Genomic DNA, 15,953 nt, shown 5'->3' on the forward strand with positions numbered 1-15,953 from the left:
CGCTAGTGCTTTGCAGAGATTTCGGGAATACCGAATGGTTATCTGTTCTTGGTTGGTACTGCGTACTGTAACATATATAATTTTTTTTTAACGCTTGTCGCCTGCCAGGCTCTGCCTGACAAGCCCGTTGCGGCTTAGGTAGGCCTGATTATGTACATGACTTCTGTTTGACTAATAAATATTATTATTATTATTATTAATTCAAACTTTCACCGAGAAAGTCACACTGGCACTCATGTTATTGATAATAAGCTATAAGTAATTTTTATTCAAGTAGATTTTGAATTAAAAGGTAAATTTACTTTTTTGAAGCAGGGAAGCAACCGTAAACAATGATGACACACTGTTTTCATTGGCATAGTCTACCTAAATTTCCCAGCAGTAATTCACTTATCACTAATTTTAGACATTACTTTTTTGTAAACAGAGTACATATGTCATAAGTTATTTCCCTTTTCCCTGACTACTCTTCTCACATGGATTAGCAATGTCAGCCACAGATACACAGAAACTTTATCAGTCACAGGATAGCAGAAACAGATCAGAGGCCTAGGTCGAGGCAGCCGCTGAAAGCTTTCATGGTGTGGGTTGCCAGTTCCAGTTGTTCTTTGAGATTTGCCGCAACAGCCAGCCACTCGTGTATTTGTGTGGTTGTGTAGTCTTGTCCAATATCAATGGTCCATGAAAACAATGTTTATGACAAAAAATGGTTCATTCAAATCGGCAACTTTTGCTGAGCAGTATGGAATAAAGCCAGAACAGAACACAGAAATGCCTTTAGGGGCACTATGTACTGCAGACAGAGTTACATTGAATTTTCATAACCTCCATACGGAGCAGGTGCATGTCAGAAAGGCAGTGGAAACAGTTGACTGCTTTTGATGCACAATATGAGCAGCACACAAACGTTTCTCGAAAGAGGGGAGCAGTATCATTTAAAACATTTTAAAGTGCAGTCAAACAAAAGTTAATCTGCCTGAGATCTTGAACACGCAAGAAACAGTTATTCTTGTTTAAAAAACGTGTTAAAGACGTGTGTTAAACAACTTTTGCTTTCCTTACAAGTTGAGTTGAGGGCTTCCTTATTTTTTAATTATACACAAATGCTGGGAAGTCACAAGTAAGGCACGACCAGACCAGGCAGGAATTGTGTAAGCTGTTTTGCAGATGTTACCAGCCTCCTTGTTGGGAGGCGGGCAAAACCTTGGGGAATTAATCACAACGGCCTCTGCACAAAGTTAATCAATTCACTGTAGCAGCTTGAGACTTGTGCCGTTGTAGGACATCAAATAGGCCACAGTGATTTTACATTTCTTTTTTCAGTTTCAACAAAGGTTGCAGTGTACACAAACTTCTTTTCAGTCTGCACCGTCCTAGATTCTCATGCAATGTCAAATGAAACCGTTTCTGAGGACAAGTTCATGCCGTAGCTTCCAGCTCCTATGTCTGTGTGAGGGCCACATTGCATCTAGGCCAACTGCACGGGACGGTTCCAAAATCCCTGCGACACATTTTCTGACATCTTGCCCACTGAAGGAATAGCCTGGAAAGAAAAACAAAGACACCTGTAATTGCTCAGTTTATTGCACATTAGTACAGCTGCTTCTTAGTATGGTAACTTTTAGCTCACCACTTTGCCTAATCAAATTTAGAGGTCCCATCCAGAAACTCTGCGTTGTAGTTTGCCAATAGTTACTCTATTTTCCGCTTAGCTCGACCACCTTTTAGTGGTCCTACAGGAGTGTAATTGATGAGCGTCGAGTGTACGTGTTGCAGACTGAAAATTTTCAACCTTATCAGGGCGTGTTGCAGACTGAACATGTTCAACTTTATCAGCTTTTCCATCATTCTTTATAAGCGTGTAGGACACCATGCTTGTAAGGAATGAGGGCGTATTTCTGTTTTCTCGTCTTCTTTCTGTTGCCGTACACGGATGCCCTCCTTACATCCTTTCAGAATGTCACGCGCACAACTGTTATCAAGAGATGCTCGGGAGCCGGGTTTAGGTCAGTTAAGTCCAGGCTTTCTCCCGTGTTGCGGGGACAAGATTTCCTGGGGCTGTTTAGAATACACAAGTTAGCGACACCCCGCTTTACAATCTTCGAGTGTCCAGACGAGAAAGGAAGTAACGGTTGGCATGCTCGAGGCTCGTACTGCCAACACGGACAGCCATCATAGAATCGTTGTTTTAGGTCTATGAATTTTATTGTCTTGTCCGGGAGAAGTTCACGGGTTAAACTGAGCGGCTGCAAATGCTGAGGGAAAGCACTGAGTGTGGCAGAACAACTTGGTTGATAGGCAACAGCACCTCTAAACACAAGGTAGTCGTGCACAAAGCGAACAAACGTAACTTTGTTCTAGCTTTGCTGTAGCGGTTCAAATAGCCTGTTAGTCTGTCAAAACCTCCGAAGAATACCTCAATGAGAACAGGAGCCACACAGGACCCAATGCACATTTTGCTTGCTGGCAGATAAATGCTGTCACACCAATCCATGAAAGTTGACTTTAAATAAAGTGAAAACAGTTCGATAAACCCCTCCACTGTCAAACCAACAAAATTTTGAAACTTGAGCATCCCATAAATGTCGATGTTCTATAAACTCCAACAGTCAGCCATAGGGTAAGCTGTAATACAAGTCTTTAATGTCGACCGAAAACACTGTGAACGTCTGCTCGTGGCTGTCCTTAAAGAACGTGGCCAGCTCCTCTGATCCCTTAATTGTAAACAGGCCATTCAAATTGACCATTACTAGCTTCTTTCGAAGAAGCTGGTGAGGTTGTAAATCTACAAAATATCCTAAGCTTGTGCAACAAAGATATTCTGTACTGAGCAGTCACTCGCACAGACGGCGACTGTGTGTGCAAGCTGCCTGAACACTCTGGAACACAAGCGGCTTCCCCAAGAGCCAGAAACAATAATTGGCCGCAGCATTTATTGACACCCAGTAATAACGGTTATAGAAAATGCATCACACACATACAGCTACATAAGTGCTAGGCTGAATGGCGATAAGGATGTGCAGGTAAACACGGAAACAAAGCAGCTCTTTTTGCACATTTGTACGACCCCTGCATTACACAGAGGTGTAATATTTATGCAATATTTGGCAAATGTGAACGCACTAACAACTGGAAAGACGAAATCGCAATGTTTGAAACCTGTAATGTTGCCCGAACGAAGTTTCTCGCTTTTTTCATCGCAGCAAGTGAAACAAATACCACGACTTAGAAAGAGGCGTAACCATACCGCTAGATGTGGAAATGAACCCCACAGCAAGGTGTACGAAAAAGTAGTAGTTTGTTGGCTGGCTCTCAGACGAGGGCATATACCTATGTAGAAGATCGGCAAAGAAGCTGCCTACCGAATAGTCTAACTGCATGCGGGATCCCTTTCTTTTCTTTGACAATGTGTTAATAAACACCTTCTGTTGAATGGTGCAGCTGATGGTTGCTGGGTTTCTTGTCTTTTCACAAACGTTGTTGCTGAAAACTTGGGAATGACGTGACAAATCATCTCCTCAAAACCACTGAAGAAGCAGCCTTTGCAATTGAACCAAAGCCCGGTGCTACTACAATATGTCCAGTTCAGACCCAATGCTTTCCAGCTGCCAACAAGCTTTAGGCTGTCCGAACCTGAATGCACTGGTGTGCCATGCCATTCGTGAATGAACTCAGTTGATCCCATGCCCAAGCCCTCACAAGAATGGATTGACACAAGCGCTAGCAGGCCACCCTTTGAGTCGGTGTACCCACAATGAACTTTAGAACCTCAACAAACAGACTGAAGAACTTGCGTATGATTACAACTCTGAGCTCGAGTGGAAAGCTGTGGAAGCATGGCATGTTTTCATATGTGTGGCCACAGCTAAACTCTCATGTCGGAGCGAAGAAAATCAATACCCACAAATGGCAAAAGCCCCGATAAATAATGCAAGGTCACTGAGTGCACAAGGAACGTTCGATGGAGCGATTCAAGGCGAGCGCTCCTTTTGGAATGAGTATGAAGACACCACACTACAGCACACAGCTGTCAACTATTGACAAGTTCAAATAACTCACAAAATGCCTTGTTGGGAAGGCACACGACAAGATCAGCAGCCTTTCCCTTTCTGACAGCAACTACCAAATAGCGGTCAATCTACTGGAGGAACACTGTAGAAGGAAGGACCTTGCGATTAACCACAACTCACTTCCTACAGCTGCAGACTGTTGATTCAGCTAAGAGACATTTGCTGCGACGTCTCTACGACCAAGTGGTTAAAAACGTTAGTTTTGAAGCACTAGGGGTGAAGCAGAAGTACAGTGCTTGCTCAGTGGATATCAAGAAGCGACTACCTCACTACTGTGAGCAGAAGCTGATGCAGCTCAGTCCACTGACACATTTTCGGTGCTCCTGGACTTCTTTTTAAAAAGAAGTCCAGAGGCACGGAAGCAGTAGAAGTCCGTAGCAGTGAAGAGGCTTTGAAACCGTATTGGGTGAATTTACTCGCCAGAAAAAGCCCTTACTTGCACTTACCGCCATTTCCAGAAATAACAAAGCTGCCAGTTCTGCAATGCAAAAAACCAACCTTTACTAGGTGTGACAAAATTTAACCCTCGAGCAAAATTACCTACTCGAATGAAGCAGCCGTTGCTGCAAGAAACTTCACTGCACCAAGGACTACCGAAAAACATGATTCCTGAGTTGGCAAATCGGTCACTGCCGACACTAAAAAATTCTTGTGTGACCTTAAAGATACCAGTTGTTTGGCAACAGACACCCAGGAGCAGTTAGTCTGTCACAAAAGGAGTCCAAGTGAACAGCACTCTGACACAAGGTCCGGACAGTTTATCGAACAGCGTTTTATCGAATGCCGTTTCACCGAAGTCGTTTTATCGAACGCCGTTTTATCGACGGGCGTTCTATCGAAGCCGTTTTATCGAAAATGTTTTTCTCACCTTCTCATTTGAGCCTTCTGCTGTATATTATTTTCGTTTCCTCTATGCTACGTAATTCAAAAAGATTGTCTCCACAACGGTTTCCTATTATTTACCAAAATTTGTAGTATTTAAAGTAGACGCATTTTATTTCTTGCATGCCTTTAATGCTTTGGGGATGTGCAAGGGATTCTCTCCGTCAATTTCTTATTCGGTTCATTGGGCAGGCGGATCTTTTATAACGACTCTCCGCCTCTGTATATTCCCCCATCTGATCCACAGCATACACGCCATTGTAGCGTATAGGCTATAATGCCCTGATATGCGTCTCAGTTTTTCATAGTCCGGATTTGTATCGCCACATCATTACTTTCCCCGCGTGTGTTTATGTAACTCATTTCTTGGCACTTGAGCAACCCCGTCGTGTTGGCTCAAGGGATAAGGCGGTGTTAATGACTCTACGTTGTGGTGCTAAGCCCAAGGTCATGGGTTGTATACCGGCCGCGGTGGGCGTTTTTTGGGTGAAGGCGAAAAGCGAAAACCCCCGTGTGTCAAGATTTTGGCGCGCATAAAAATTTCTAAGTGGTCAAAATTAATCCGGAGCCTTCAACTATGGCGCGCCTAGTTGCTGAGGTCTTTCTTGGACGCGTTAAACCCCAAAATCAATCAAATCAGCGCTTGTGCGTCCAGTGTCAAAACTTTCAACTGGACTGCTAGTAAAAGCCTGCTCCGACATATGTGTTTCTAGCTCTTTTGATGAGTTTACATATGACGAGTTGGCTGTGACGGGTTCACTTGTGACGAGTTCTCCCAGACTCCACCACCTCTGTTGGGGCCTCACTTTCATTGTCGTCCCCCCCCCCCTCCTTCCCGTGTTCCATTCATATAGCACTAATCTTTCAGAAGTTCTTGGCAAGAGATTTCTCCAGATGCAAACAATGCGACCACATGGTCCACGTGGGAGTTACGTGCAAACCCCGTGACTAGAAAAATTGGGGGAGGACAAGAGTTTTTACCACGTAAAGATGAACCATGGCGGAAGGATATATTTGGCAACACCAACCTAAATACACATCCAAAGTATATTGCTCACGCGGTTAGGTTTGTTATTATAGTATAGTGTTGAATTCTGTCATATAAACAAGAGGGACGTACATGCTTGAGTGCAATCAATGAAGACGCAAAAAAATTTAAAAATCTAATGAAACAAAGGTGATCGAAAACACGAGAGAGATGCTCCAACAAATATAAGCAGGTTTTTGTATGTAATGCACGGCAGAGACAATGTAGATTGAAGCTAACTGCAGGTTAGGTTAATGCGATGGCCAGTTAAACAAAATAAACCCCGAAAATTACAATGAAAGCCGCCGAACCACACTTTCCATAAAACGGACGTAGGTGGTTCGATAAACGGCATTCGATGAAACGGCGTTCGATAAAACGGGCATTTGTTCGATAAAACGGTGTTCGATAAACTGTCTGGGAACCCTCTGACACATGTGACGGATACCGTTTTGCTGCAAACAGCGACAGTTTGGGCAAGTGGTTCCGCTAGGCTGCAACTTCTTCATTGCCTTCTCGGCGGTAGTAGCCAGTGGACATTGGTCATGAACAGCATAGCGAAAAACCTTCATTGTAAAGTCATCGGAAAAGAGTGTCCCAAATTACAAACATAGGCAAAATGCCCTCTCGCAAGAAAACGCCAAGATGCGTGGAGCTGCTTATTCCAAGCCAGCACAACAAGTTTGTCTTAGTCGAAGCCCTCGAGGTACCCTTGACATTCAGTGCAAATCCGTTCAGGGTTTTTACTTTTTGCATGGGGGATCAGTGACCTTTACCTCGCCGATGATGCTGTCGCATCAGATGGCACCATCAAAGCACTGATAGGAGTAGGGTACTGGAAAGTCGCAAGTGGCAAGACTCGAAGGCTTAAAAACGGGTTAATGGTAGTGAGACGTCTTTAGGGTGGATGCCACAAGGCCCATTGAAGAGCACCCAGGAAGACCTCGTTGCAGTAGCTAAGGACGTACAATGGTGGACAAATGAAATGTGAACAAGCAAATGTGAACCAAAACATGCAAAACTGAAATACTGTTTGTGGACGGCCAATACTGGGTCGCTGTTGCTATAACTGCAAAACCACGTTTCCCAACTTTGTTACTAGAATTAAGCCACGCCTCAAAAAAAAATTGGACTTGAATAGGAAGAAATTGCCCTACTGTGTGTACTGGTTCATATTTTCATAATCACTTGTTCATGACTATGTGAGGACTTGAAGAAAGGCGATGTACAGCTGGATGACATTACAGCAACGTTAGCACGCACATCTCAAGAACCGAAGCCTTATCCAAGGCAAAGAAGAAAAACGACTGTACACAAGGGCAATGTACGCAATGACAGCACCTCATCAAGCAACACAGTTTTGGCATAGATTGAAAGACAAACGTGATTTGACGGTGGCCAAAGCAAAGAGCAGGAGCTGTCGAATGCTAAACAGAGATAGCTGTTCTGCACTGTAACAAGCTCAAGCAAACCAACCCCTTGTCAATGTTTCCAGCCCTCGACAGAGCTTCAGTTTTGGTATAGAGGTACATGAAGAGCACAAGGACACCCCTGCCTATCAATGAGAAATTAGTTTAAGCGGCTCTCCTAACAACACACTCTCACAAGTGCCCTCCGCCACAGCAGCAACTACATGGAGAGGCCTCTTTGTGTGAAAAGCAGACAGGCTGTGCATCCATGGGCACTGGTTCCCTTTTCCAAGCCTACAGAGAAACAGTGCACGCAACCCGTTGAATACAAAGACTGTCCCACTGCTTGACGACCAACTGTTATTTCGACGTCCTGCAAGAATTTTGATGAAGCGAGCAACATAAACTCGTCACCTTTTGATTGGCCACTGGGCCACGAAAGCTGCTTTGTAGGCAATGCTGTTCTTGAAGTAGGACATGCAGAAGCACTGTTGGAAAGTTCACCTAGGAAATTCGTACTCAACTGTTAAACATGTAGTTGCAGCCAAGGAGCGCAACAAAAACAAGTGTCGCAAGCAGTGAGGATTCACAAAAGAAGAAGGCACTGCAATAATGCAGGACCCTATTTCTATGGTTGTTAAACCCAGGGATTTCCAGCTGCCTCTGAAGAAGTGGAACAAGCTGCACCTCTCGGAGAATAGGACCCTGGCCATGCGCAAGACGGGTCAGAAGAATCGAGGCAAACAAGGCTAAGTGAGCTGTCGAAGAATGCAAAGAAGACATGACTACTAAGGACGGCGAACTCAGGAAAGCAGAGAGCAGTGAAGAAGCCATTGCAGACAAAGTTTCAACCTTTCAGAGGCTGAGTTAGCGAACATCTTGAGAAAGACAAGGAAATGAGTTCAGCAACAAGGCATATATTACACGTAGAGGGATATAAGGAATATATTACATGTACAGTGATGCGACAATTTCACTAGTTCACAAATTGCCCTACTTTGTTCTTGAGTCTTAGGACAGCACAACTTGAAATAGTGTAAATGCTGTCACAGGTGGGAGGAAATTGGGAAAAGTAGTAGTTAGTTGGCTGCCCCTCGGACAAGGGCACATACGCGCACACAAGATTGGCCCAGATGCTACCCTGCAAATGGGCTGACTGCAAGCATGGTGTTCTACTTTTGTCTTTGGTTATGTGTTAATAAACGCCTTCTGTTCGATGGTGCACCCGAAAGGTGCTGGACTCTGGTCTTTTCGCTAAACAGGGTGTGAACAAATCACCGAGTCCCATGTGCATTTATTGGCTATGTTTGTTTGCCATGCCACGCCTTACTCTGGCAAAAGTGGGTGCATGGCAGCTCTGGAACTTGCACACACCAGAAACTAAAAAAGACCCACAAGTTCAAAGATCAAGATGCTATCATACCAAACTGAAAACCACTACTTCAACATCCCGTGATAATTTCAGAAATGGTGGGGAGGGTGCCTGACGCTGAGTGTCAGAAATAGACTGAGGTTTTACTTGCACTATAAATAAAACAACTAATTTCCCTCGGAGAAGTGCAGAATTCCCACATACGTAAGGGCTCCAGAAATTCACTTCCAGGTAATTTTACGAGCTGCCGGTGTTCCTGCATTCAACAAGAAACTTCCACAGCTCAGATGCCAAAGCACTATGCAGGAAGACGATATTGGAGTGGGTTTGGAATGCAGATTGTGTTCACTAGCAGTTATGGGCCGAAAGTCCTCTTCCACTCTACTATTTGTGCATGTCATTCTATTTTATCAGTTGATAGGTCTAAGGGACAGGCCTTAAAGTATTTACAACGCAATAATATCAGAAAGAAGGAATTAAAAGCAACAGTTCAATGTCGCATCACATCTTGCTCGAGGGAAAAAAGCAAGCTAATATTTATGCTCTCAGCTGTACTTCTATATTATTCACACGGTGTAATAAGACACCGTAAAAGCATACCATTCTGGGTCTGGTGCAGGTTCCTGTACCTTGGGGTCTGGCCAAAGTAGTGCTGCACCCTGCAACAGAGAATTTCTTAAGCACAAAGATTTGCAAGGAGTAGGCACAAAGTGCACGCACAGAATGTATTTACATACACTTGTTCACTGTTAAGCCCAGTTGGAGGCTACCATATTAACCAAGCTTCTTCACACTCCCCCTCCCAATTTGACAAACAAGAGGTTGTCTAAATCAACAGGGCCTTCGATTTGAAAATTCTGGGAACCTATACGGCTTTTCAGAACACAATTCACTCACTACTTGTGGTGTCTATGTATTATTTTTACTCAACCATTGCTAAATTTTGAAATCAAGCTTGCGACATTATTAAAAAATTACTCTCACAAGGGTCCCAGGCTTTCAATGCCACCACCCCTCACTGCACAGCTTGCTGTTTTGTTTGCTTGTAATTGTTTAGAAGATTAACCCAGCAACTAAAGTGCTTTAAGAAAATTTAATAAAAAAGACAATATCAGATAATAAAATACAAATAAACATTCAAGTTAACCTGAAAAGTAAAAAAATAATGCCTTTTAGCCACCAGTGTTGCTTCCTAAGGGGCCTGTTGCAGTTCACGTAGAAAAAAAAGGAAGGAAGGTTCCTTATTGGTACTGGTGCACAAGGCATTAGAAATTTTGTGATGTCAATAGTTTAGTGGAATTTTCTTCATTCTCTTCGAACCGATTTTTCTTGTGGGCTCCGAGTCATCCAAAAAATCTGATTCCACCATACAGCGTGAGCTCTTTACAAGAAACATGAAAGGTGCAAGTTGAACTGTATGTATGAGGTGGTTAATTTTGCAATATTTTATAGTGTCACTGACACGACCTACTTTCAAATAAAAAAAGACATACAGAGCTCTAATGGTAGTTTGGTTAGGTCATTCGAGCTAAGTCATTGGCAACATTCTACTGCCTGCCATTTTTTAATGCATTACTTGGGTATTTGTCCCGAAATCTGTGCCTGTGTGAACCCAGCCTGGTAGGTAATGTCCCACCACTCATTCACGCTCTGCACTCCAGACATTCCACAACCAATCCTCACCAGTGCAACCATCATGCTTGCTCTTTGCAGTCTATTTTAAGTGAGGATGGAATGGCATCACAGCCTCAGATGAGGACACTCCCCACTTCTGTGAAGATATGACTAGCATTCCTAATAAGGAACCTGGTACAGTTCACACAGTTTTTCAGGTCAGTGAGCAGCATCATCCCACCTTTTTTTAATATTTCATCATTTTGCCACAGGGCGTCAAAAACACGGGGAACCTATCTTCGCAACAATATCGGTTCTCATTTTAACCTTTACGCCAGCATGTATAAGGGTGAAAAAGCAGTTACTCCGCTCTTTACGCCGTCCTTTCTAGTGGTAAGGCGCACAGGATGCCCTAGCACCAAAGGGTCACAGAAATGCTGTGTGATGCTTCCATCACTGTGCAGCCCCACTGTTCAGCAGGATGGAACAACCTGACAACTGCCTACGCAAAGGCAAGTTCCGCATCTCTGTGCTTACTTCTTGCCCCATCCATTTAGGAGGTTACTCAGACATGGCACAATGCTTAGTGAGGTTCCATAGAAAGTGTGCATACCACATCTACGTTGGAGGAGGCTTGTCCGTGACTTGCGGCTTGACCACAGGGGCGCTTGCAGGCGTGTGAGGCTGCGGCAGAGTAAAAAATGGCTTGGAGAATGTGCGGTTACAAACCAGCTTAAGACCATTTGAGACATTTTCTAAACCCACTCTCAAGACGGTGGCTTAAGACAGCCGCGCACTATCGGCTCCTTCACACTGCAAATTACTGTGGCTTATAAAAACAACATAGAAACTTTCTTTCTGTGTATCAAGGTAGAGCTTGTGCGTGTGCTTAGAGCTAGCAAAGTGGTCATAATGGCTCCACAAGGGTCCCAGGCTTTCAATGCCACCACCCCTCACTGCACAGCTTGCTGTTTTGTTTGCTTGTAATTGTTTAGAAGATTAACCCAGCAACTAAAGTGCTTTAAGAAAATTTAATAAAAAAGACAATATCAGATAATAAAATACAAATAAACATTCAAGTTAACCTGAAAAGTAAAAAAATAATGCCTTTTAGCCACCAGTGTTGCTTCCTAAGGGGCCTGTTGCAGTTCACGTAGAAAAAAAAGGAAGGAAGGTTCCTTATTGGTACTGGTGCACAAGGCATTAGAAATTTTGTGATGTCAATAGTTTAGTGGAATTTTCTTCATTCTCTTCGAACCGATTTTTCTTGTGGGCTCCGAGTCATCCAAAAAATCTGATTCCACCATACAGCGTGAGCTCTTTACAAGAAACATGAAAGGTGCAAGTTGAACTGTATGTATGAGGTGGTTAATTTTGCAATATTTTATAGTGTTACTGACACGACCTACTTTCAAATAAAAAAAGACATACAGAGCTCTAATGGTAGTTTGGTTAGGTCATTCGAGCTAAGTCATTGGCAACATTCTACTGCCTGCCATTTTTTAATGCATTACTTGGGTATTTGTCCCGAAATCTGTGCCTGTGTGAACCCAGCCTGGTAGGTAATGTCCCACCACTCATTCACGCTCTGCACTCCAGACATTCCACAACCAATCCTCACCAGTGCAACCATCATGCTTGCTCTTTGCAGTCTATTTTAAGTGAGGATGGAATGGCATCACAGCCTCAGATGAGGACACTCCCCACTTCTGTGAAGATATGACTAGCATTCCTAATAAGGAACCTGGTACAGTTCACACAGTTTTTCAGGTCAGTGAGCAGCATCATCCCACCTTTTTTTAATATTTCATCATTTTGCCACAGGGCGTCAAAAACACGGGGAACCTATCTTCGCAACAATATCGGTTCTCATTTTAACCTTTACGCCAGCATGTATAAGGGTGAAAAAGCAGTTACTCCGCTCTTTACGCCGTCCTTTCTAGTGGTAAGGCGCACAGGATGCCCTAGCACCAAAGGGTCACAGAAATGCTGTGTGATGCTTCCATCACTGTGCAGCCCCACTGTTCAGCAGGATGGAACAACCTGACAACTGCCTACGCAAAGGCAAGTTCCGCATCTCTGTGCTTACTTCTTGCCCCATCCATTTAGGAGGTTACTCAGACATGGCACAATGCTTAGTGAGGTTCCATAGAAAGTGTGCATACCACATCTACGTTGGAGGAGGCTTGTCCGTGACTTGCGGCTTGACCACAGGGGCGCTTGCAGGCGTGTGAGGCTGCGGCAGAGTAAAAAATGGCTTGGAGAATGCGCGGTTACAAACCAGCTTAAGACCATTTGAGACATTTTCTAAACCCACTCTCAAGACGGTGGCTTAAGACAGCCGCGCACTATCGGCTCCTTCACACTGCAAATTACTGTGGCTTATAAAAACAACATAGAAACTTTCTTTCTGTGTATCAAGGTAGAGCTTGTGCGTGTGCTTAGAGCTAGCAAAGTGGTCATAATGGCTCCAGCAAGCCTCAAAGCCTGGAAAAGAGCGATGCCTCAGAAACTCAAGTGGCACAGAAGATGAAGAAGGCAGAGGAGGGAGGTCAAAAGACAAAGAAAGGAACACGGGGAAAGGGAAGGAAACACGAAGTAGGAATAAAAGTCTTCAACAAGTAACGAAACATATGCATTCAAAGGACATCAGCACACAAGTGCCTCAATTAATTTGTTGCAACATGTCTGTTTGCCAATGGACAGATGAACCAAGCTAGTCACGCCGATGGGCTTTGTAAACAGCTCAAAATTCTGCTGGACTTGGGCAGACTCCTCAAAAATGTAATGACAACTTTGTGCTTACCATTACAGACATTCTAACCGTGAAAAAAGGTTGATGGTGCCCTTTTTGCGCTGGTACTTGACGCTAACCAAGGCCATAGGAATGTAGGCTGCAGTGGAGCGTCGGTTTGCTGATCAAACTGTAAGATAAAAAGGACATTAATAGCTTATGTCACCCAGTCTGCAACAGTGCATTTGCAGCAACCCAGAGGTCTGTACTACAGGCCATATCACTGCAAGCATAAAACAAAGCAAACAGCAATACAGACAAAACAAACACGATTGAGCATCCCACGAAACCGGTGGCACCGCTGTTACTGAATTCAACTAGAAACATTGTGGTCCCATCTATTGGTTGCAACAAGGGCCTCTCAGTCTGGCCACAAGTCTCGATTTAGTTGTATGTGACACCAAAAGCATGAGTATCCAACCTCATGAATGCTGCTGAGCCAAGGAACAGGTGAAACAAAACGTTGCAAGAGGGGCTCATTACTGTCTGAATTACATGTTTGGCTAGAAATGCATAGTTCAGATAGACGCATATTTATTTACGTCCACGTAAAGATGTTCGCGCTGTTTCGGGCTGTGTAATATTTGTTTCCTTGAGTTTGCGCCCGAATACTGCTCGAAAACGTGCCTTAGTTTCCTTCAGCCGTCTGCAATGTGTTATGTATTGCATATGCACAGGGAGAGGAGACAAGGCTTTTGCGATTGATCTGGAAAGCGTTGCTCGCGAGAGGCTTGAGGCGAGCAATTATCCCACACTTATCACACTTTTTAAAAGTCCAATAGGTCCACTGACATCCCCCAGAACTTTCTAGACATCTCCGTGAGCGCCCAGCGATACATGCATGCACGTAAAAAAAGGAGCCTGGGCGGTTTCGACTACCGAGCGCCATTTCGTTTTTCGCTTAGTGCGCTTTTAACTTTCGGCATGATGCTTCCATAACGGCCAAGAAGCGCGCAAATGTGCACCACAAAGTTTTTTGTTGTTTTAAATTTCGGTGACAGCGCGGTGGCGGTCCCATAAGATTCATATCAACGGAATCTTACGAACGAGCCTGCTTGATTTGAATTGCGTCTTTGTTATTAATTCGCGAAAGGCGTGTTTTACAACGTTCAGTTTGTTTCAACCCTAATTATGCGGTGCAAAGTTCGCATATCAACAATTCGACGTAGGCGCGCGTGTTTACCATGTCATACGTATCACCAAGCAGTGGAGAAACACGCAAGAGACATCATTTTCTAACTGCGCACTTACCTCGCATAGCTCCGCACGTTTCCAGGCGTCCAGTCGTAACGGTGATGCTCTGTAACCATCGCGCCGCTTCTCTGGGTCTTTTGAGAGCCTAAACAGGCGAGGTATCGCTGCGGTTGCTGCCCCAACACAGCAGCCACCGATCGCAAGTAAACACGGCGTCGTCGGAGTGGTCGCAGCTCGGCTGGCTCGGCGGTGGTTTGGCGTCTCTGAAGTACGACCCACTCGGCTCACTCTCCGCGCACTGCGAAAAAGCTGATAAATCCCCCACGCTGATAAGACGTACTGTATCTTTTGGCCGGCGTGTAGCAAGCCTCGTTGTCGGCGTCGTTGCCGGGGCCGGACGCGCGCAGGTGACCACAGAACAGGGAGGATTTTAGAGAAGCAAAGGTCTAGCTTTGCCTGTAGTGCCAGAAAAAGCGTAGTGGCGGCGTCGTGAACTACCCAGTACGCCCGCTTGATGGCGCTGTAAACACGGCTTTGTAAACATGGCGGATGCTTTTTGCACAGGCCGCTTGAGCTCCTTAATAACATGGCTGCCCTCGCACGGCGGCCGCCGGCTCGCTGCTCCACGGCCGGACTCGACTCTCCTCCTCCCGCGCGCGAAAGGGGCGTCGAGTCCGGCCGTGGCTGCTCCTGCTGGCTCCTGGCTGGCACGCTGGTCGCGTGTTTACTTGCGCCGCGCTAGTGAAGTGATGTTACGCCAGGTGACCAGATGGCCTCGACTGGCACAGACCACAGTGAGCAGCAAGTGAGAACAAATCGTTTATTGACATCCGCAAGTTTACAGAGGCCAGGACATCATTTCATTTCGATCGCTGCAATTGTACGTCGCTTTCGTGACAACATTTTTTTTTTTTTGCCATAACAACTCGTTCACTTGCGCTAAGATTTCGAACGAAGGGCACAAATGAAGTATTGACGGCGACAACGGTTTCCTTTGCACCGTCTTTCTAGCGGAGTGCATAACACTCACCTTCTGTTTGAAGAATCGAATATTCTGGCCTCGACAGCTGCCTTCCGATGCGGAATTTCCCACATTTGTCATTCCACAAGCACTCAATTCTCGTGTTTTGCCAGTCCTCTCAACAACTGATGGACGCAAAAGCACATAACAGCAATAACAGTCACGAAACCGGTGCTCCGCGCACATTGAAACGGTCGGCCGTTGCAGCGGTTTCAATTTGAATTGGCGGCTTTGTGGTTGCGAATTCAGAAACAAGGTGGTGCACCAGTCGGCTGTTCGTAAAAAGTTGCGTACATTTTTGCTCAACGGATGTTTGATGCGGAACTTGTTAATAGTATTTTTAAATAACACATTGTAAGCGAACTGTGTGGGCTCTTTGAGTCACGGAATGAATGTTTTGTATTCTATACCAAAAGTAACATTTTGCCTGCGCCGTCTGGTGGGCTTGATGGTCGAAAACAGCGCTTTAGGTTGGTCAAGGTTGGTCACGTGGGGCGTCGATTTTTACGCCGCCTATAGGGAAGACAGGGAACGTCCAAGCTTGCGAGCCCTGAGGTGACGGGTCTGGCG

General features: G+C 44.9%; 1 long non-coding RNA gene across 4 annotated transcripts; it reads right to left on the reverse strand.

The window, feature by feature from the left end:
* Positions 1 to 257: 257 nt before the first annotated feature.
* LOC144178939 (uncharacterized) lies at positions 258 to 14,762 on the reverse strand. Of its 4 annotated transcripts, XR_013324102.1 has the most exons (6): positions 14,420 to 14,762; positions 13,181 to 13,298; positions 12,540 to 12,610; positions 9,361 to 9,419; positions 4,517 to 4,548; positions 258 to 1,543 (listed from the first exon to the last, which is right to left on the reverse strand). It is a non-coding gene; the product is annotated as an uncharacterized LOC144178939 (long non-coding RNA). The 4 variants fall into 4 exon arrangements; XR_013324100.1 differs by lacking the exon at positions 4,517 to 4,548; XR_013324103.1 differs by lacking the exons at positions 12,540 to 12,610; positions 13,181 to 13,298; positions 14,420 to 14,762 and adding an exon at positions 10,988 to 11,119.
* Positions 14,763 to 15,953: the final 1,191 nt, after the last annotated feature.

The sequence above is a fragment of the Haemaphysalis longicornis genome, unplaced genomic scaffold, assembly GCF_048455015.1.
Source record: "Haemaphysalis longicornis isolate Haplotype H1 unplaced genomic scaffold, Haemaphysalis longicornis Haplotype H1 scaffold_4, whole genome shotgun sequence".
Lineage (NCBI taxonomy): Eukaryota > Metazoa > Arthropoda > Arachnida > Ixodida > Ixodidae > Haemaphysalis > Haemaphysalis longicornis.